The sequence below is a fragment of the Bacillus rossius genome, chromosome 15, assembly GCF_032445375.1.
Source record: "Bacillus rossius redtenbacheri isolate Brsri chromosome 15, Brsri_v3, whole genome shotgun sequence".
NCBI lineage: Eukaryota > Metazoa > Arthropoda > Insecta > Phasmatodea > Bacillidae > Bacillus > Bacillus rossius.
Genome location: NC_086342.1, coordinates 44,522,065 through 44,546,131, shown reverse-complemented (window position 1 = coordinate 44,546,131; position 24,067 = coordinate 44,522,065). Strand labels below are relative to the sequence as shown.

At 34.5% G+C, this 24,067-nt stretch overlaps 1 protein-coding gene across 1 annotated transcript in view; it reads left to right on the top strand.

Moving 5' to 3' along the window:
- The first annotated feature begins 805 nt into the window (after window positions 1-805).
- The window catches only part of LOC134539548 (soluble guanylate cyclase 88E), a 197,193-nt gene continuing 173,931 nt past the window's right edge, over window positions 806-24,067 (top strand). Inside the window, exons 1-2 of the mRNA XM_063381673.1 lie at window positions 806-914; window positions 10,908-10,959. The gene's annotated coding sequence lies outside the window, so the exon portion shown is untranslated. The remainder of the gene's footprint in view (window positions 915-10,907; window positions 10,960-24,067) is intronic.

The window sequence follows — 24,067 nt, the reverse complement described above, 5'->3', positions numbered from 1 at the left end:
AAGTTAGTAAATAGTTAAGAAGTATTCCTAACTTTTAGTTTCAAAACATTTTTATCGTAAAAAAAATTGTCAACGTACATTTATAATGGTTTAAAATTTTGACAAATTGTGAGCGAGTGTTCCAGTACTTGCCAGTGTTGTGTGAACATCTAGCCTCGTGTTCTCATGTTGTTTATGTTACAAATAAACTTATAATACGAAACTTGAACACGAAATTTAACGTAGAATTATTGAAAATAATGTTGAGTTAAATAAATAAATTGATAATTGAAATATTCGCTTTTAAAATACCAAAATTTCTGGATGCGAATCACGCACACACTTTCTGTACCCACCGCTAGAATTCGCTGAAATAATCGTAAACGTTGCTTGCAACCGCGAAACGCAGATAGCAGCTAGGAATGAGCGAAATAGTTATTGTACAATCCCAGTTATGGTATTTATGGTGACGATTGAATAACTGGTTATTTAGACGGTTTACGTCATAAATTATTGCGCATTAAGGTCTGTTTTCAATCATTAGTAGTATATCAATGGTGGTACGGGCCTAATGTATTTCTTATGGGACTACGATTTTGGAGGTGGCTTGATGGTGGCTTGCCATTCGGAAAGATTCGGCCATGTTCGGGCGTGTCCGCCGCTCGTTGAAAATTTCGTCAGCGTGGTGTAGAGCGTACTTACGTATCGTGCGACACTAGCGCCCGAGCGCAGCGGGGGCGAGAGAGAGAGAGAAAGAGAGAGAAAGAGAGAGAAAGAGAGGAAGCGAGAAAGAGAGAGAGAGAGATAGATTGGAACCGGGAGTGGAGTCGCGTCGGACGGGCTGTACACATCTGTCTCCGCGTGGCGCGTGCCTCTCGCTTCGTCCACGTGCAGTGTGTCCAGCGGTGTTGGTGCCAGCATCGGCCACTCACGAGGTGTGTGTACTGTGTACTGGTGTACTGGTGTACTGGTGTACTGGTGTACTGGTGATGCAGTAGAGGGAGGACCATGGCTCTACCCGCGGGAATCCAAACGCCCGATCCTGCATCTTCGGTTTTTTTTGTACATTGTAATTAAATATGGCGGTATTGATAAAAGGATACTAATGGTCAATTAGGTTAGGTTAGCTACATTATAAATACTTTAAAACATTGTGGACGGTTGATTTGGTTAGGATAGCTACATTAAAGATACGGAAAAAAAACATGAACTTCGGGGAACTTCGGGTTTTGGCTCTCTCGTCTGTGAAAAAAGGCTTCCCATTCGTAAGTACGCTCTAGACCACGCTGACAACAGGGATGCCAACTTGGAGGTTTTCCCCCCAAATTTAGGCGGAAATAAGATGTAATGTTTTTTTTTTAAGTGGTACATTTATTTGGGGGGATTTTTTTAGCGGGTACATTATTTAAGAAATTTTTTGAGAGCGTGAAATAAAAGTGTGTATTTTGAAAACAAAGTTAAAAAAAGAACAGCAACACAAGTGGCGCTGGTGGCTGAATTTCGCACTACGATCAACAAAAACTTGCTGGTCAAGAGAATTCCGTTTTTGCTTTCACCGTTCAACGTTTTCACGCTGTATTGTCTGGTTGAGGTTGAGTCCGTTAGTTTTTTGTGTATAATGAAAAATTTAGTTTTTTTTTTTTTCGAAATCCAGGGGGATTTGAAGTTGGTCCTAGGGGGAACACTATGTAGGAGTTGGCAACACTGGTTGACGACCTCGGACTACAAGTGAAAACCGTGCTCCATAATTTTCACCGCAGCTTACCCATGCGTCTGCCCTTTCGACTGTTTGAATGCTCCATCAGTGACGTCACTTGTGTCCGAACTCAACGTGAATCCTAGAACTGTCAGCATAGTACAGGACTGTGTGCGAATATTACTATTTTTTTTTTTTTTTACAAAAAATGGTTTTTAAATTTCTTTTCCTGGCCAGCTTATGTACTGTTTTTACTTTGTAGAATTTAAAATACTGTTTTTTATTGCGTGTTTGCATCCCAGGACTCTTTATAACCTATTTAAATGACTATCATATTTCATTATAAAATTTGTTTTAATGAGGTTAATTCCGCGTAGTTATTAATCTTTTAATTTTTTCTTGCTTCTAAGTTAAGGCCTCTACATTTTTGATAGAGATATTACGCGAGTGGTCATTTTACTTTTTACCTTGGTAAAAATAAAAAAAGAATTTTTAAAATTTGTCATATTTTTGCTGTGATTTCATTTTGATTATTCACGTGCCTTTTACATTGCCATGTTTGTGTTTTTGTCCGCGCGTCAGCGCCTGGTAATATAAACGTCATGAATGTAAATATTTTGTTGTTTTGGAAGCAGGGCCGGATTTAGGGGAGGGCAACCGGGGCGAAAGCCCCGGGGCCTCCACAAACGGAGGCCCCCACAAATCTTCTGATATTCTTTATTCGCTGTTTTACCTTTACCTACAGTACTTTGTACATGCATGATTATATTATTGTTAAATATTAACAGAAATATTCATTAACACTAAAATTTAATTTTATATAATTCTTGTATCCGATTGTATTTTAAATACTAGGAGAATCTACTTGATTTCACAATAAATTATTTATTGGAAAACTCGACTGATAAAAATTGTTCATTTTATTTGTAAAATAATTTGGGGCCAGGGGGCCTCCGCTCCTCTGTTGCCCCGAGGCCTCCAGACCTCTGAATCCGGCCCTACTTGGAAGTACTTTCCATATCTCACTGCTAATCACTCAGCCTTAAATGTTGATTACTCTGCTGTTTACTTTTGCCCACTCCCGGTATTTGGTCGAAGACGTAATTTTTTTTATGAAGAAACGGCCTAGTCTTGGAGCGGGGAGGGGGTAGCTAACTGTGCGGAACAGTAGATATATTTTCTTACCCTCAACAGGTAATAGTATTGAGTAGAGTTCGTAATAGGGTTTAACTTGTAGTTAAAACTTTATTACTAAAACCGTGACATTATTTCGGCCAATCAAAAGCTCTGAACGTCAAACTACACCATAATTTGAAAAATCTATTTTAATTATTAAGAAAATACTAGATGGTGCTGAATATTACTATTTTTTGTTTAGCAGTGTTTGAACGTTTGAGTTAAGCTATAAACATCAAGGTCCAATTCCTGTGCTGTTATGGAATTCATTCTGATAATACTAATTTTTTTCTTACAATTACACATCACCAACTGCAGGGTCCTTAATATTAGTTAATTTTCCCTCTATAGTAATTTAACACTTATATATATGTCATATTTATTATAACAGGCATATTGCTGAATATTGGTTAGCAATATTTCAATAAAAAAATTGGTTGTCTGTAAAGTCGGTTTACGGACGATATTTTAACGTGAAAACGTCATAACAAAACATTGATGAAATGATTGCATACTTTTATGAATAAAATTGAATAATTTTTATTTTAATAATAAAAGAATAAATACTTGAAATTTTACTAGTAATCAGATTTTTAAAAGGCAAGAATAATTAACCTTTATTGCCGAAATTGTTGTTGTAATAAGCAATGAAAACTACATTAACTTTTCACTTCACTTCATAAACAGTCGACTAAACAGTTCACGTGTAGATGACTTGTAATAAATTTTAAAAACTGGTGTTTAGCTATAAAGTTTAAATATAATTATGAACAAGTTTTCATATAAATAATCGGTAATTAAATATCTATCATCAATTATATGAATCACCATAATTTTTTAGTCAATTGTAACATAACCTATTATTACTGCACTCGCCGACAGCGTAACGGAACACAGCGTAACGGAAAAATGTGCGTAACGTGACACTTTTTCGGGGTCTGCAGCTGGCGTTCATCGATTTATTAGACGTTGTCACGTCAAAATTAAATAGTGGGAGAATAATTATGTTTAAAAAATGAATAGTTTTTTGACGTAACAACGTCTAATAAATCGATGAACGCCGGCTGCACGCACGAAAAATTGTCACGTTCCGCCTGAGCCGAGCGTGCAAGAACCGGCCAACCACCGTGCGAGAAAATCTTCTATAATATCAAACAGGTTAAGGCGGGCTCTTTGACTAATTGTTCGTGATTATATATAAACAAATTATTTAAATTAAATTCGCAAAAACTGTAAATAATATTTGAAAATTAAAAAGTATGCAATTTTTCATCAATGTTCAATGTTTTCTTATGACGTTATCACGTAAAATTATCGTCCGTAAACCGACTTTACAGACAACCCCCACTTTTTTTTGCATAATTGATTTTCATAATGTGTTGGGACCAATGGACATGTTACCCCAAGAATAGCATCGCAGGGGCACTGGCGCTCGAGATAGTACTCTTATCGCTGCTGGGATCAAGCGTGGGCGCATTGATTGAAAGCTCGACTGTTTATGACTACAGCTGCTTTCGTCTGTCATACCTCTTTTTGATGCGTAAACATCTGAGCTGTGAGTATGCAGCATTTGGTAGGAGTAATTAGAGAATGGGACGGAAGTCTAACGAACGGAAATGTGCAACTGCGGTGCTGAACGTGCAGCTATCTGTAGAAGTCTCAAAATGTCGAAAATATGGTAGAACTGCGTGACTCATCAGTATGTAATGCTTTCGTGAACATCGCAGAATTATCATCATGCATATTTCATTTCATTTCATTTTATCCAGTAAATACAGTATATATGTTTTGCACATCACCGTATTGGACATGTCTATACAATTATTTTAAAATTTATTTACAACAAATAATTAATTTTCACATTATAAAAACAAATAACATACTGACATAAATAAAAAATTTATAACACATTTATAAAATAACACAAAAATAGGTACTAATATTTAAAACACATTTTGCTAAAAATTATAAAATAATCATCTTATAATCTATGTAAATTTACTGGCATAAAATTCTTCTAAAGAATAAAAAGAATGAGGTTTCAAAAATTCCTTGAGTTTATATTTAAATTCTTTAGGTTTTGCAAAACAAAGATTTTTTAATTGTGAAGGAAATTTATTAAACAACAAAATACATGAATTATAAGCATTTTTCTGGAAAATTTTTATGTTACAATTAGGTTGATGTAAATTTATATCACTTCTAGTAAAATGTGTGTGTACCGTATTGTTAATAAGAAATTAGGTATTAAAAATAAAACTATATAATAGTATATTTATCCTTTATTGTTTTATGTTATGATTTAAAGTAATTAAAAATTACTTCTTAAAAAATACGTTAGAAACCTGGCCTCCCTAAGTTAACATTGAAATGTAGAGATAGCGCCGCGTTAAAAATACTGTAGAGACACAACAAATTTTATCTTACATATATTCGACGCCACGAAATTAAAGATTGCGTAATGAATTTTTTTTGCTTTTAAATCTTAAATGATTAATCAGCAAACAAGGTTAAGTATTTAGTTTGATTTCAGTTATTTGGGCACAGAGATACAATTGTGTACTCCGTGTTATAGTATGTTTCAAAATTGTTTTAAATTAATACTTTATTTTTAATAATCATACGTTAATTTTTGATGACAGTTTCGTATTCTCAGTGTATCTGCAATACGAGAACACTCCAACCTGTCACTTCTTTTCGGAGCCGTTTCAGTAAATAGTTTAAAATTTTGGTCCGCAAATTGAATGATTCCAAGAAAGAATAATTTACCTCAACATTCCGTGCCGTAAATGTTTTTTTTTGTAGTATATTTGTTAATTTTTACTAAATACTTATGCCTTTGTCAGGAACGAAGAAAGGACTCTTAAGTCATTGAGGTAAACACGTTTTTTAATCTTTAATATTTTATTAATTTGATTTACCTAGCTTGTCAGAATCTTTTGAGGAAATAACCTCCTCTTTAATAAAAAAATTGGTTGTCGGTTTACGGACGATAGTGTAACGTGACAACATCATATCAAAACATTGATGAAATGATTGATCCAGAAGAAAAGGAAATATCATATTCGGCCTGAGACTGAGCTGTAATAGGTTTTTGCAACCAAACCATTTAGGCATTAAAAATATTATATCCTTTGAGGAAGAATTTTTTTCTAAAATTTTTTCTATCTTTTGTATGATAAAATCTACCTCTGCATACTTTTATGAATAAAATTGAATCATTTTAATTGAATTATTTTGTATGGATACAAAGGAGTGAAATGAAATGTACAATTTAACTAATAAATTGACTTTTATTTGCATTTATTATTCAAATATATTTATTACTTTTGAAATGTTACGTGCGTCGTATTTATTTTTACAAAAACAAAAAAAAATTTTGCACCTGCCGAGATTTGAACCGATAACCTTACAATTATAAGACAGCGCCACTGATCGCTCACCCACGAGGCCATATTCGATAATCAGTAGTTTCAGATGTTATACATTTATAAAAATTTTGTTCACGGTAGGGGAATAATATTATTTCGTTTTTATAACTCGATTTTATAACAAATACACATCCCAAATACACCAAACTTATTTATAATGTGTTACAATATTTTTTAAAACATTGTGCAAAAGATCCCGGTTGTAATTTGCATTATTATGTGTAAATGTAAAACACCATTGTTGGTTCAAAACGTATTTGAATATTCAACATTACTTTTAAATAACTGTCCCGATTGTGCTGAAAATCGGTGGACAATCGTTAAATTACATAATATTAATAATTCAAACGACGAAAATATGATTGAAAAGTCAAATCGATGGTCGTTCCAATCGAGTGGAAGAGAGATGCCACGCATGCGTAGGCCCTACAATGAGTATGAAGAGAGATGCCACGCATGCGTACAATGAGCGAATAGGACACATCCGTAGTGGGACATCCGTAGTAGGACACTTTTTTGGGCGTGCAGCCGGCGTTCATCGATTTATTAGACGTTGTCACATCAAAAATAAATTTCTGTCTTAGGAAAGAAAATCGTGTATCTGTATTCTAAATATACACACACTCTTAAAGCGAAAATTTTCTCTCGATAAAGAGAAATTGTGTGTAATTTTAGGAAATTTTTATTAAGGAAATATGAGAAATTTAGAAGGTCATGTTCAGCTAAAATGGCGAAATTCAATATGGCGACCAGTACCTCGGGTCTTCAGTCTGAACCCTGGTTTCGGACTTACACTATTGTACAACAACTTGCAAACTATATTATTGTACAACTTGCAAACTAACCTTTTGTACTACAACAACCTGCAAACTACACTACTTTATTACAACACCTGCCATATACATTAATGTACAACAACATGTAAACTACATTATTGTAGAAAAACATGTAAACTACATTATTTCAATCATTGTTAGCACGCGCAAATTTTATGTGTACAAAAATTGAATAACTAACTGTTATTAAGATTAAAAAATTTCCCGCGCTTGTTGTAAGTTTCTAACTAGATAAGCCAAATATGTTTTACATAAGCTTGTTTAAAGTTATCTTGCCATAAAACATGCAGGTTATATCTTATGTAATGTAAACAAAGCGTCGTAACAAGGAGCCCAGTGTCAATCAAAGAGTAGGTAAAACCTGCCAATTAAAACCTCCAATTGCTCTCGTACAATAATATTTTTGCTTCATTACCAGAACAAAAATGTCATCCTGGAAACTGTCTTGCATTAATAGTAAGATTATTAAATATTATAAGAAGATGAGTGACTTTTTAAAAAATAATGTTCGCAGGCTTTCACGGCCATTGTCTGAAGTAGCTTGGCTTCTGGGTTGTAGCCGCGTCCTTGGCGGAATAATTCACCGACGTTTCGGTCGACATTTCAGTGGCTATCATCAGGGAGCAGTTACCTATTGGGTAACTGGTAACTACTCCCTGATAGCAGATAACGGCTCCCTGATGATGGCGACTGCAATGTCGACCGAAACGTCGGTGAATTATTCGCCAAGGACGCGGCTAAAACCCAGAAGCCAAGCTACTTCAAGTTCTTAAAAAGTTTTCGTTAGCAAATTATCGCACGAAGGCTGCTCGTGCGGTATCGAAAAACAATAACTCATTCGAGCCTGAAAGGCATGTTTGGCACTTGAGGGAAAAATGCTGACGGGACAGACTTTGGTGATCAATAGTCATTAACCTCATTAGAGGCAGCAGAGCGCTGTGGACACGTGCTTGTTTGTCGAGGCTTGAGTGGCTGTAAGGGCGTGGCTTGGAACGTCCATGCTGCAGGTCCAGGCGGGGCGCACGCAACCCTGAGCCCTAAGCACCGCGTCACTTCTGTAGGCAACAGCTGTCATGTACGTGGGAAGAAACATTCGCAAACCGTCTCAAAAAAATGTAAAAAATTAGGAACCTTGACCGCTTGGAAATTTTTCAGTCTATAACCAATTTGTCTGGTATGACTGCTCTAATGTTGCCACAACATCGCTTGTAGAGCCAGAATTGAGATACGAGATCACTAAATTTATTAGCTGTCGATATGCGAGTGCACCAGCATACATTTGGTGTTTAAGAGAATATCCTATGCAGGATAGATCACATAGTGTGATTAGACTTCCTGTCCACCTATTGAATAAGCAATGCATAATTTATTTTAAAGGAAATGAAGCATTATTAAGAACTCAAAAAAGGTCAACTAAACAACAATTGTGGTTCAAACTCGATGAAACTGACTTGAATGCTTGGCAATGTCTCTATACTGACATCACTCATCACTACATGTTTTCAAAGGGAAGTTGGTAAGTAAGAAATAGAGGTAGTGAAAAAAAAGTTATCGCGAGAATGTATGCAGTGAAAGATGTAAAACGATTTTACTTGAGAATCTTGCCTGTACACTTACGAGGTACAACAAGTTTTGAATCATTGCGAACTCTAGACAAAATATTTCACTAATCTTTCCAAAGTGCAGCTCAACAAGAAGCTTACTAGAATCTGATTATTAATAGAACAACTGTTTTATTCATAGTGTTGTTTACCTAATGCCTGAACAGTTACGTCTTCCAAACATTTGTTGCTTTTGTCAGCCCTCTCAACCCTTCACGTAGTGGGAGATTCACGTCGCTGATTTTACACTTGACTACTTGAAAAATGATTCAGAAAAAGTTACTATTAACAAACCTCTCCATGACATTAAAAATACTCTTAATGTAGTACCCAGAATTATAAAAATCATCTCTCACTCAGAATCATACATTTATGCCATTTATATATAAAAAATATAGCCATTTATAAATAAGATACTTAACTCACCGATGATGTGCAGGGAATTTTCTTACCAAACACCAAGATGTCGGAATTGAAGTAAATCTTTACTATTGCCTCAATTATTCGTCTTTTGATGCAACAAAAATATACAACGTTTAACACTAAGACTCTAAGACAGCCAAAACGTGGCCATCCAAGCCACGGCTCGCTACTTTCACCTGAAATTACTGTCTTCTTCAAAATATGATGCTAAGGCCCTCATGCATATTATCAGACTCTGCAGAAATGCTAGGATGAACAGGTTAACAAAGAGCAATGAAAATGTTACACTGTAAACGCACGAAAACAAAATGAATACAGCACTGCAGAAGGCAGTCAGTGACTCGAACAGTGATAGGCGTAAATATATTTATAAAAATTAATAGGTATTGTAATGCCAGTTTACTTAGTTATTATAAAAATTGAGATTACTTTTTAATTGTACTATTTTAGTTCACCAAATATATTCCAGTGTAGTTCTCTATCATAAAGTTTCATTTGGCACACCAATACGTTTGGTAAGTACCTGAGGCTAAGTCCAGCTTGCAGCTTGGTGTTGCGACGTACTGAGTGACGTTACTGCGTGACGTGGTGACGGGCAGAGTGACGGCAGGGTGACAGTCGGGTGTAAGAACTTCCTCTTCCGCCACTCCGAAGACTGAGCACTGCAGGCCAACCCCGGCCTTTATATACCCCTGGACTGTTACTACTTCCTTGTCGAACCATCCAGAAGCATGGAGCTACTTCCCCGCCTCCAGGGAAGGAGGGGAGGGGAGGTCACGTGGTTCCCCCTCCACCCACATGGCTGGGTGAGCCTTGGTGTAGCTGTAGATGATGCATGCCGGGTTGGTAGGCCACCAAAGATACCTGGCTGTTCTGCCGGCAGTCTCACGTTCAGGGGCTAACTTACAAAACATCGTCGAATTCATGATTACATCGCGAATGGTAAAAAACAACTTCAATACTTTCATCTAATTCCGTTACATTTTCAAGAAATTACTCCTGTCAAATGTCCTATAACGAGAGCTAAGATGTTTACAAATAAAAAAAAAATTGTTTTACACTTCCACCCTACTGCAGTTAACACTGTCTCACTAAACTTGTTAACGATTAGAATAAAGAAGGTAAAACACGAAAAGGAAAGCACAACCTTTTTTTTTTGCGAGAATAAATAGAAAACAACAATTATTAATTCAGACACTACAAAGCTATGGTTTCTATCTGGATGGTGAAATGGCCGCAGCGCAAATAATAATTCATAAAGTTGAAACCTGGACCATTGTCCGTCACTGCGTATGACTGCGCTCACATTTATTGCGAATAACCTAACAGCTAACCAAAATACTAAATAGGCAATAAATTTCAATAATGACAAAATAAAAACAGCACATATCTTCAAATATTTTAAACAGACTCATGCTTAATTATATGACAAAACATTTCCAGTATGTATTAAACAGGAAATTTTTTACTTCGTTATCAAATGTTCCTGTTATTAACCAATATTTTTAAATTCTGCAATGCTAATTATTGATTATAAACAACAACTTTGAGTTATACAACTAAAATTTCATCATGCATTGTTCTAGGAGAATACTTATAAATATTTTAAAACTTTTGCAGCAGAATAGAAATATAATATTACTATTTTTAAAATTAAGAAATTTAATGAGTTTTCAGTGAGATATTATCTGCAAAGTTTATTTTAAATTTAAAAAAAAAACTGTGGTAGCGAATTATATTAATGTTTTTTTTTTTACTTTTGCAGGAAATGGCATGAAGGACAACTGCTCTACAGTAGAACTCTACACTACAAACACGTGAGTATGTAGATGTCTAATTCTTTCTATGTTAAACATATTCATACTTGCATTTCATGCTAAAAATTATTGTTGTTACTGTGTTAAACAAAGTTTTATAGACTAATGTTTTTCTTATATTTACAAAAATGTTTGCTACAGATAATTTTGATATTCAGGCTACAATGTAAGTTTATTCTCAAAATGTTTGTGTTTTTCGAGAATGAGATCATCCATGTTCAGCGTCTTATTTTCTAATTCAAGTCACGTGACCAGGTTTCTATTGCATTTTCTTCGCTCATTTATACTTATTTATCGACGTTCATAAGTTTTATTTAAGTAAATCAGATTCTCTATGAGCCAATAAGAGACCTTAAATGTATATTATATGAATCAATAAGCAACTTTAGATTCATACTAAACCATGTTTCAGCTGTGCATACTTGTTAACCTTTGTAATCTGCCAAATAGTATTTGGTCAGTATTAAATTTTAATTAAAAATGAAATAATTTTGAAAAAAAAATTAAAAATATAAATATTTTGACATTTTGATTTCATTTGGAACATTTCAATTGTATAAGACTGTAAACTTATCGCTTACTTAACGATATTATTGTTTGAAAGTTTTCTCGCGAGAGTGCTTTAAGAAATTTGGGACCGCAAAATTGTTTTACATTGTCTTTTATAGGAAAAAAGAAAGACATTGCTTTATGTTATAACATACTAAAGATAATAATTAAAGAGAAATAGCGAAATTTATATACACTTATTGTTGATTTTAAATATGATTCTTAATTACAACTATTAACTTTAATTTGAGAGCTAAGAAAATAAAAAAATAAAAACTTATACGGTAGATTTTTAAATTACAGATATATAACAAGTACAAAAACTTGTAATTATTCTTTTGTCAAAGGCAGTGATAGTAGTGTTTCCCTTTAATTTTTTTGATAAAATTATATTATAATTTACTTATTTTAACTAACTTCTAATTTCAGAGGTAAATATTGTACTAACTTCTCATTGCAGAGGTAAATATTGTTTGCATCTTTCATACATTTCCACCTTAATTTTTTAACCTAATTTAACTTTTAAATTTTTAGACGATACCACATTGTTAATGAAAAAAATTACGGGTTTTCTTAATCGCAACAAACAATACAATCAAGAAATTTAGCATGATTTAGTTTTGCTCACAGCATTGGACGATACTGTAATCGTTTGATTTAGAATTTTTTTAATGAACACCGCGTTATGAGACTGTTTTAAAATTTTACTGACATATCAGAATTTTTGTGGCAATATAAATTCTGAACAGCCATGTCCAAGATAATTCTTTGAGACAAAAAAAATTTAATACGTCAAAAAACATGTCAGAACACAAACAGAATATTAATTAACATGGTTGATAATTTTCTCGTCATCTAAGGTTTTTCGAATGCGTTATTTTCAACATACTGCTAAAAGTGTGGGAATAATAGTCCGGAAAGAATAGCCCAATTAATTACTTGCAATTTTATTTAAGATCTAATAACTCCACTGTTTCTGAAATGACAACAATTTAAATGTATGCCCAAAAATGAATCGCGGGTTCATGAGTCCACAATTGAATATCCCCACTGGAAATGTGCTCGACAGTGGCTCTCCCTTCTGCCCGTGTCTCACCACTGTCACCACTATCACCACTATCACCACTTTCACCACTCACCACTATCACCACTATCACCACTCGACCACCGCACCGTGCCGTGACTCAGATGTTCCCACACGAACCCGTCTCTCGTCGCCCGCTATCGCTCGCCAACGATTTGCCGGTGTCGCCACCTGACTCTGTCCCTCGCTCGCCTGAGCTCAGCGTCCTGTCGCATACCTGCGGAGTTCTGCCCTGGACAAGCCTCGTTGCCCTCCGAAGTTCCGCGTCTTCAGAACCCCCGACTTGACACTCGAAGTAGCGAGAACTATAACGTCCTAGTTACGCTACTTCACGACTGTGTTCTGGGGGCCCGCAGAATACTCTAGGGGGAGTGAGGAAGAAGGGAGGGGGGAAGGAGCCTCTAATTCTTTTGGACAACCACTAATCGTATGTACATGTAGCGCTAATGGAGGGGCGGGTGCTGCCTGCGCCACGTCTCTCCAGCAGGCGGGCTAGCCCCGTTGCTAGAAGGCGCTGGATAATACCAAGAAGAAAAAAAAATATTTTAAAGCCTGCATTCTAGGGGGTTCTTAGGTATTGTTTTTACTTTGAATAGTTTTTATCAAAGTAATTTGTCCAGATTTTAAGTCTAAAAAAGTTTCAGTTTAAAGTATAGTTTATTTTAAAAATAATCTATGTTGGCCGGTAACAATTAAAGGCGATGAAATGTGTACATTTGCAGGAACATTTAAAACAAATTTATAGAAGTTTTTTTTTTTTTGGTATTAATGTTACCATTGATTATATTGTTTTTAAGGATTATATTAAAAATTGCATATTAAATAAAATTTATTTAAATAAGCTATAAAAATCGAAAAAGAATATAACTTAACCCAAATATTAATTTTAATGACATAATGTTTTATAATCTACACTCTAGATGTAACCAGACTTAATTACAGCAGGCTGCTCTTATTTACGATTTTCTTTACGACTGGTTTATTTTGCGCCCTTCTCGTGAATTCCATTTTAATTAACATTTTTTTTTTCTTTCGCCTTCTTCGCCTGTTCTCGCTTTTTCTGCGAAGCAGAGATATTTATATGTTAGTCAATTCCTTCTTAAATTGTAATTTTTTAACAAACATCTTATTTCCTTGTAAAACACGAGGAAAAGTTTAGAGTTAGTTCAAAAGTTCTCTTGCCACATGAAAAGCCATTTAGCTTAAATATATTTGCCATATTTGGAATAGGTTATAAATCGTATACTTTTGTCTATTTATTAAAAATTAGCAAACTATCTGTTTTAATTTGTGGTCAAACAAACGCAGTTAAGTTATTAGTTTTATTCCTAGAAAAAAATATTTGAGTACAAAGATATTTCGTTCAAAAATTCCGTAATTATAATAAAATATTCACTGAGCTAATTTTATACACCTTAAAATTACCAAAGTAAGCCACATACATTAAACCTTGAGTAGTCACTCCGAAGTTTATTCAATACTTGAGGCATAAATGTTTACTAATATGAGTTACGTTTACGTGAAAAAAATTAAGTAATAACAAAGAATGATGAAAATTTTATTTGTTAAATATTCACAATAAAATGTGATATATATTTAGCAAATACAAATGATGTCGAATAGGTGTAGCTCAGAAATATTTAAATCAAGCTGGTTTAGACACACGGATGCGCTATGTGTATACAGTATGACTAAATACACTACAGACTAATACAAGACAGCTTCAAGATTTTTGCGTGAAAACCTGGCGTCAGTCCGATAGATGGCATAAGGTACGCCAATTATGTGTCTGCTTCTTTCCTCCATGGTACGAAAAATGTAGCTATCTGTTTAATACATTATAGTATCAAAAAAAAAAGACGATTCAGATATATTTCTTTTATTCTGAGAACGTTTTTTTTTTAATCATACAGAAAATGGGGTGTATTAACTTCCAATTCTTCGAATTATTTACAAAAAAAAAGTTAATGTCCGACACTAGATAATGTAATGTATGATTTAAACCTTTATCCATAACATATTATTGTGGTCGCACCTCTTGCCGCTAGGTTATGTTTCTTTCTCTCGCCTGTGTTAGCACAGAGTTGCCCGGTGTTAGCACCCAGTGTGTCTGGCGAGACCACACGCGGCATGGCCTCTAGGCACGGGGACTTGACTCCGCAGCGCAAGGAGAAAATACTTCCTCCTTGGAGCTCCTCGGACTGCCCGCTGGGTCGGTGGTGGGGTGGCGCGTGGGAGGAGGGGGAAAGGAAAACACCGGCCGGAGAAACCATTTCCAGCGGCCATATTGCTTGGGACGCTGCGGGGGCGGCTGGGGGTGGCTGGGGGCGGCCGGGGGCAGTAACCCGGCTGTGTTGAGAGACCAGCAGGCACCTCGAAGTCGCAATACAGTATTTGTTTGTACGCGGCGAAAAAAAATATTTGCTTGTAGTAAGAAAACATTCTGCTAGCCTGGGGGAAAAAACGGAGGTGAAAGAAAAGCTAACATAATGCAGCTGTGTTGTCGAAAACATTTTGTTTGTTCTACTACAGAAAATTTGTTTGATCCAAACCTATATTATATATATTCCGCCCGAAACTAAACAATTTTTTTTATACAGAAAATCAAATCTTTCTCTCATTGTGCTATTGAGGTTATGTGGTAAGTACGGTAACGTAAAAAGAAAACAATTTATTTAAACATTCGAATAAATAAATATATTCCTAAAGCTACGGCTACACAGGGCGCTATGCTCGCTATGTTCGCTATGCTCGCTATGCTCGCTATGCTCGCTATGTTCGCCACGCGAGTAGAGTACAGCCACTGACGTCGCCAGATGATTGCTTCTAGCAATTTTTCTAAAACGTCGCTGACTTCGCGCATGCGCAGATAAACAATTTTTTTTTGCGCGGAATTGTACAGTACCTCTACGTTTGCTTTTACGAAGTTTAATTTGTACTGACATGTTAGTTTAGTTTTTATTTAAATGTATTTGGGACAATTTTCGGTATATCTAGGCTATAGTATTTATCAAGTATATTTTGCATGCAGGTACCTAGTTAGTAAAGATGCAGGATGTTAAGTGTAAGACAAGCCGGTACGACTTAACTTGGCCACTTAAAATAAGGCAATAAATGAAAAGCATTGATCAAGATCAAACCGAAGTGATAGAATTAATAAATTTTAACAAGTTAATTTTTTGATTATTACTAAAAAAAATTCCGATTATCCATATTAATAATTCAAGATTTTAAAGAAGACTGGCAAATTCCACGACGGTGGACGCCACATTTATAAATTAATATTGCATTCTAGCGGGTAAAAGTTAAATTAATATGATGGCAGTGCCATATAGCAGACGAAAACAAGATGGCCACCATGACATACCGTCTTCCGTAATATCTGCCTCGTCATTAGTGGTAGGAGGTCAGTCTGCCGGTGCCTTCCGTGGAGGAAGGATCCATGGTCATTTTTAATAGAATGACATTGCCGGGTTCGAACCTAGTAACTTTTTATAAATTGTATTATTAAAATGTTATTAAGCATTTTTTTAATGAAATTAAATTCTTTTTTTCGAATTTACAGCGCAATAAATATGGAATTTCAATATGGTGGACAAATTTAAAAACTGTGTAAGTTCTTTTCATAATAAAAATATTATTTAAAATTTTTATAAATTTTAAATTCTTTTCTGAATTTCTGGATTAAAAATTACAGATTTTCAACACGGCGGCCGTAATGTTAAGTGCAATGTTAAAGAGTGAGGCATTCTATACCTAGATTGTGGAAAGTTCTAGAATTAAAAATGACGGAAAACAAAGATTGTAGAATGTTATAGAAACAAGAATGACGTGAAACAAAATCGCTGATCCAAGATGGCCACGGGGTCAGGGTCATCCAAAATGGCCGCCGTTGAGTCACAATCCAATAAAGCCAAGCTGTATCCTTGCTTCTCAGCCTTAAGCTGTCCCCAGATCGGCAATTTTATACTACTAGGTATCGTAACTTTAAATATACCTATAATTTATTATCCAGGGAAATTGTGATGGAACAATAATGGCGTCAAATATATTGTACAATTTGTTAGGTCTCTTGAGGATTATGAAAGTGGCGCTATCTTTAAGTATTTTTTTAAACTAAAAGTTGCAGTCCAATGGATACATTTAAGGCGATTGGTGCATGTAAAATATTACGACAAAACTAATTTAACTGTACATATTTATTTTTGATGCTTCTTTTTAAGACATAATATACCTAGGATATTTTTAATAAACTTTTTTTTTACTGAGTTATGTCATTTTAAATGCATTTATTTTTATTCCAAGCCAGAATTATTTAGAAAACACATAATTATGTTAAACTTAAGTATAGTTCAAGAAACGAGTGTACGAATAGGTTTCTGCACCTATAAAAGTAAGAGAAAAAAATTTTCATCGTCAAAATTACAGTTTCATATTGACAATTTCCATTGATCACTGCTGGACTACTTCAGGAGCGATTTAAAGAATAACTTTAAATGAAAATGAAAACATAATTGGCAGAACACTATTGAGTTATGTATATATTTTCATATCCTTTTGTTTTTGATACGATCCGACTCAAAACATGCCCTCTGGAGTGACAGTTCTAGTGCTGCGTATAAAACTCTCGCCGCCGGGAAGAATGTCCCCGCGACGTGGCGCTGAGGGCGGCGCTTGTCGGAACCAGGTAGTCCGGCGGAGCTCCGGCCGGCGGGCGCAGCCTGCGGGTGGGGAGGGGGAAGAATGGGGTGTAGAGGGATGACGAGAGAGGAGGCTCTGTCAAGGTCGCACTCATGGAGCTAATTTACAGTAATACATCTGGAGAGGACAAGGGAAGGCCAGCAGAGGATGCGAGGTGAAGCCGGGTATCGGCTTTTGTTACCTGCTTCCTACACTGGAAGAAAACGAAAAAGAACCAAAATTGCCTCGCGCGGCCGAAAAATCCTCCAAACTAAACTCGCAACAGCTCCGAAACTATCAAAACAATCAAACTGAAAATTTTACTGGAGTATCTGTAAACATTTTTCCCCACATCGCTTTAATATTTTTTTCGAAACATGAATGCTTTCATTTTTAAAAATTAAATACATATTTACTGCCAAAAAATTTTGTGAATACGCAGAGTAAATTACAACATCGAGGAAAAATTTTTGTTTGCAATTATAAGTGGGGGGACACCAGCGTATGAAATAAGGAAGAAGCCTCAAATTTTATTTATATACCCCTTTTGACGCATTCAACCCCATACTTTTATTTTTACAGAGAATTGAAGTGGGAATAATGTTTCAGTGGGTAACACTACCGACATATGTCTTCGGAACGCACTTCTTTTTGTTATTATACGTCTCAAAATTTATAATTTCATACACAACGTTTATAAAAACGAATTCTTACTTACCTCATTTAATCTATTACAAACCTCTTGTAATATACGTGTATTAGTAGAAGAACCAACGTAACATGTAAACCTTAGGTAAACACTGGTAGAGAATTGTTTGGAATAACTGTAATGCTATGCATATACTGACAATGTAAGAAACTTTCAATTTTATTAATTGTTTGCATAAGAATTAATAATTTTAAAAAAATCATAGAATAGGCCTTTATAGACTGAAAACCTTTCACGTAGTTTCAAGTCGCGTACATAAAAGTTTTTAATATATATAATTACCAATTATTGTTGAATATATTTAACATTTTTATACATGTTACAACACACATATAATAACAAACATATATAGTATATTAAAAGACAAACGCCAAATTTTAGCATTTTGTATTTCTTTTCTCTGTGTGAATAAAATAACAGTTCTTAACGTAGTTGCTAATACTGTACTATATTTTTTAAAAAAATTACGAAAACCCCTGACATCGTCACCATAACAATGATAAATTTGCAAAATAATTAAGGCACATCTTTTAATGCTACGAAGCACACTCTTAAGAGAAATGTTTTAAACTTATGTTGGGATGTAACTAATATCTTAAAAGCATTGTGAAACCGTTACTTTGAGGGAAACCTTAATATATCGAACACCATACCATCCTTTAATCGAGTACGATTTTCGCTTCTTAAGACCCATTTGTCTTAAAAATGCACTGTACTGTGTAAGTAATAAATCAGTCTTAAAATCAGTTAATTATTTTGTCTTCCTATTTCGTATTCTAATTGAGATAAATATCAGATAAGCATGTGTTACTTGTATCACGACATCAAGGTATTATTTATCAGTAATTAATATTTCATTTTATTTTTTTGTTAACTAATGTGCATAGGGCAGTGCACTAGACATCACTACCTGTGTGTAGTGTTGCGTTACACTTTTTAACGCATTAGAGTTTACATAAAATGATAAATCCAAAATTTCGTTTAAAAGTATAAATATCAGCGATCAATTTAATTAATGTCCAGTAAAACTCAGTCAGTAAAACATTCGGAAATATGTATAGGACCTGTTAACCTAAATATTTGTTAACAGTTAAACTGAACTAAGATGTGTTAGAGTGGTTTTTTCTCTCTCCGTATATTAGAGGTATGGGACATCAAAATACGCATCTGTCGCACATTGACTTTAGATACAGAATTATAAACTACATATTGTGAAAACATTCTGCAGCAGTTTTTGCTGAACGGAAAAACACGGATGAGAAGACAGACGAAATGTGTTTGGTAAGTGATTTTTCGTCAAATGAAATGGAACAGGACAGTGCTTATCAGAATGAAATTACAGAACTACTTTTGTGCAAGGAAATGTATTTTACAAAGACATTTCAAGAGAAATCACTTTTAAATGAAATAGATCTTGCTGACATGGAAGAAATAGACTTAGATTTAGAGGCCAGGTCCCTTTCAAGTGACGAAATTTCTCTTGAAGGGCTGAAATATGTTTCTGGCTATATAGCTCATCGTTTCAGAAATAAATATCCTGACCTTGGCACTACGGATTTCAATTCGGAGGACGATAGCTGGATACATGTACAATCACAGGGTAACTAAAAATGTCCCACTAATGAATTTTTGGAATTAATAAAGATCGCTGAAATGTGTTTTGATAATGTTCATGGCAACAATTTGTGCAAAAAAAGAGCGGATTTTTGAATCACTGACTAAAATTATTTGCGGAACTACTGAAAATAAATATCCAGAAGAAGTTATATACTGTTTTGTCAGGACAAGAACGTATATGCGTATCAAGTATTTGAACATGAAATATTTTAACGAACAAGACCAAAAACGCAAAGAAAGAAATAAGATGAGGAAAACTACCCTCTAAGATTTTTCAGTGTGATAGTGTCCACTTTCCTTCACCATAATATGTATGTTCATAATTTATTTACGATGTTTTTTAATTACTATATTTAAGAAAAGCATTTATTGTGAATATCGCAGCAATTATGTAGGGCTTAAGGTATTTATTGTATTCCAAATATTGAGTATGCCATTTTTATTGCCTTTATTAAAAATAATACATATGTTAACAATGTAACAAAATTGCGATATTTTTGTATTGCTATTGCAATTTCGTTTCTTGTAAACATTATTGTAGACTTTTTAATATTGAAATTAAATTTGCTATAGGGTTGTTTGTATTTTAATTTTACATTTATAAGATTTTTTATATGTTGTTTACATGTTTATAAACACTTGAAAAATATTTCCTTAACCATATTTCAATTTCTATGGCAATAGTCTTGTTAGCTTTTCGGGTAACTCTTCTACATGGATGATAAGATGGTGCGACATCTAAAACATATCACACCACCTTTACATAACTATAAAACTAAGAGGTGTTTTCTTTACATAATATTAAAGCGCAATGTTTCCTTGTGGCGTAGGTGATTTAGAATTTCCATTTATCTAGAAAAATGGGCTTTCAGAATGTTTTTTAACACACAGTGTTTCGGAAGGTTTTTGAAGGAAAAAAATTGACTACCCGTTTTATTTTTTTGCAGCTGAATTCGGGCACGTGCATGAAATATAATTAATCCGTAGGAAGCGCAATGGTTTAAAGTATTGATGTTGAAGATTTGAAAAGATTTATTGAAATAGTGTGAGAGAACGAGTGAGTTGAGTGAGAAGATGTGCGCTCTCAGCCACATGACGTGCGCAGTTGCGAACAAATAAATAATCCATTCCGCCTCCCCATGGCGAAGGATGAGTGAAAGAGAAAACCTGCTAAACCTTCCCCTCCTCCGGGCACGATAGAACCGTATCGGCTGTGTGTTAGAGGGAGAGGGAGATAAAACCTTCGAGGTTCTGTTAATTCCTCCTAGATGGCAGGCCGCAGAGCGACCACCAGCAACACCCTTCCCGTATGAAGGCCATCTCGCCACTGACGAGCTGGAACTAAGCTCCTGACCTCCCTACATAGTAACAGTCACCCACATAGGCATCTAGACTCTTTAATGATCATATGATACAAAATTCATTGCTTTCGGGCCTGTGACCGTTTTTTACCGTGCACCAATCGCCTTAAACCATATTAACTTGAAACTTTTAAAGAAAATATTATAACCCTATGTATATGTATTTTTACTTGTGCATAAACTGATATATGTTTGTCAATACTTCCTACAAACAAAATCTTAAACTTTTTGAGCTGATTCAACATTTAAATTTTAAAAGCAATATTTTCTTTACGAAATTATTTTATTAAACTTGGCGTCGAATATATGCATATAGGCTAACAATTTGTTGTGTCTACAGCATTTAAGGCTGCCCTCTCTCTACATTTCAATGTTAACTAAGTGTTGTTAAATTTTAATGCCAGCATTTTAACGCGTTTTTTTTTTTAAATTTTCATCATTAAATGTCATGACTACAAATTACGACATTAAGTTTTACAGGATAGTTATTTGTAAAATTTAGTTTGGCAGACTAAAACGCTTCTTACATCCCTTTATGTTTGCGATAGTTAATATATACGGATGAATCACACGTGTCCACCATCCTTTCGATATTTCTGAAACTTCTTCAGATGGCAGCACCGTTTTTACACATTTAGGTTCTAGTCACATCCGTTCCATTAATGACATTGTTCCTACCAAATGCATTTACCGAGATACAAGATGTTTACTTATCAAATATAAATTATTTAACTTCGTAATTATTTTTACTTACTTAAGTGGAAAATTTCAGTAAAATTGAAAAAATATAATAGTTAATAATTGTTGATTATTTAAACGAATCTGTGAACGAATGCTTGGTTAGCTTTAAATAAATAATATATTTTTTTCTATATAAAAATATCTACTTTGGACAAAACATATTTGAAAAGTAGGTAACGCATACCAAAAAAAATAAATGTTTATGTATGTTATGCATGCAAAGTTTCTTTCTTCCCCTTAAGTTTATTCCGAGATATGAATTTCTTCATAAAAAATTCCCGGGGTTTATTCCAAATAATTTAATTGAAACATGGTTTTGAACAGATGGTAGTTATTGTATATTTACTATTCGTTTCCAAATTAATAATCTTCCGCTTAGGTACTTAACCGATTTTCAGCACTTTTGTGGGAGAATATGGAAAAATTAAAAAAAAAAAAAAAAAAAACGAACTCACTGTTCTGTTTCTCAGTTTATATCCTTACGTTTTATTTAAATCGGAGATATAATAATTTTTCTTTGTAAAACCATATTTTTCCCCTTTTAACCTTTTAAAAGGTTTACTTTCGTGGTGGTACCTATAAAGCCCATTGCTACAGTGATTAAATTACATACAAAAAAAAACACATCAAAATCAGTTATGTAGTATTTTAGCTATGCCTAAAAAAACAGAAACGCATAAAAATAAACATAAAAAATTGAAAATTATATTTATATTTAAATATAAGTAGACTTCGATAACATATATATTTCTAAATGAATGCAAGGAACACACATTTTCCCCTCCCCTAAACGGTTACATTATTCGCAGATATCTGTGAGCGAGCGATGAACAGCAGGTATTCGCAACTACAGTGGAACCAAGCGAGGACCTGTAGGCCATAGAGTCAGGACTGGGAAGAGTGTCATCAGCCGGCGGGGGAAGCAGTTCGCGGGGGTTGGTAACCCTGTCGCAAGCAGCTGCCGCGACCGCCACAGCCAGTAACAATAAACCGAAGCAGGGCGCAAGGAAAACGGTCCGCGCGATAAGAGTTTCGATATTTTATACGTGGCCTGGTTTCCCGCCCCGTAAATGCTTTACTGCAGGGAAAAAATGTTTTTCTTTCTTTCATGAAAAAATAATAATGTTCTAGGAAATAGTTTGAAAAAAACATTGTTAGTAACAATACAAAAAAATTACGGTGGGATGAAATTGTGGCCTAGAGATGTTTATGTGCTTTTGACATAATTCATAAAATAAATAATTAAGGTTAGCAGAATCAAGACAGGTAACGCAATACTTTTAATAATTTTCAGTGTGTATGAGTCTCAATATAGTTTGAAAAATAAAGCATTTTGCTGGAGTTATGTCTAAGCTCACCTGAACTCTTGGAGCAAAACCAATTCGTTGTAAAATAATTCTATCTAAACACTCACAACTTGCCATCTTGACACGATTATCTAGTGATAAATAAATATTTAATTACTTAAGAAAAAATACGGGCATAAAAGTTGCATTTTAAATTCTGAAGTATTCAAATCAAGTACAATTTACCCTTTACAAAGTACCCTTTATTGGCTGAAATCATAAACACACTTAACGACGATATTATGATGCAACTATTTTCTTTATAAACGTTTATCTGAAACCAGAGCAAGACCTATGATGCATTTGTTTACAAATCTTACAAAAAACTGTAGACAGTAAAACTATTTACTTAACATATTATTTAATTAAAAATAAATATTACCTTTTCAAAGATATTTTAAAATTAACATGTTTTTTCCCCTCCATATGTTTGTCTAGAACACAAGCTTTGCACTTGTCTAACAAACCATCCATAGAAACAAAACAATTATGGATATTATTTATATTATGTTTGTAAGATAGGCGGATGTTCTCCAAGCGACGCTACCAACCATTCAGCTCTTATGCTCTGAAGCTGCAGAGAACCGGATCATTTGAAAAGAGGTAAGGGCCGAGGCAAATTAAAATGGAAACCCACCCTTCCTTGCGTGCCGTGTCGCGCGAACCCTTTTCCCAGAGCAAGCATGGAGGTTGTATGCGCGGTCGCGTCACAGCCTGATCGAGTGGTGTCGATGCAGCCTCTACCACCAAGGCTGAATTCAGTGAGGAACTTGCCGCAATATCTTCCAGGATCACTTTAATTATTGCGACAGAATTTAGTGAAGCAACAAATAAATAATTTTACTGTAGCAAATGTTTTGCGTTTAAAAGGTCCTTTAAGAACATATTCGGAAACTGATAATAAATTCCTGTGAAATACGGGATGTTTATGTGAGACTGCTGCAAAAAATTCTGTACCAACTAATCTACAATAACTGTTTTTTTTTTTTTTACAAAAAAAACAATATGTTACCTCAAATAT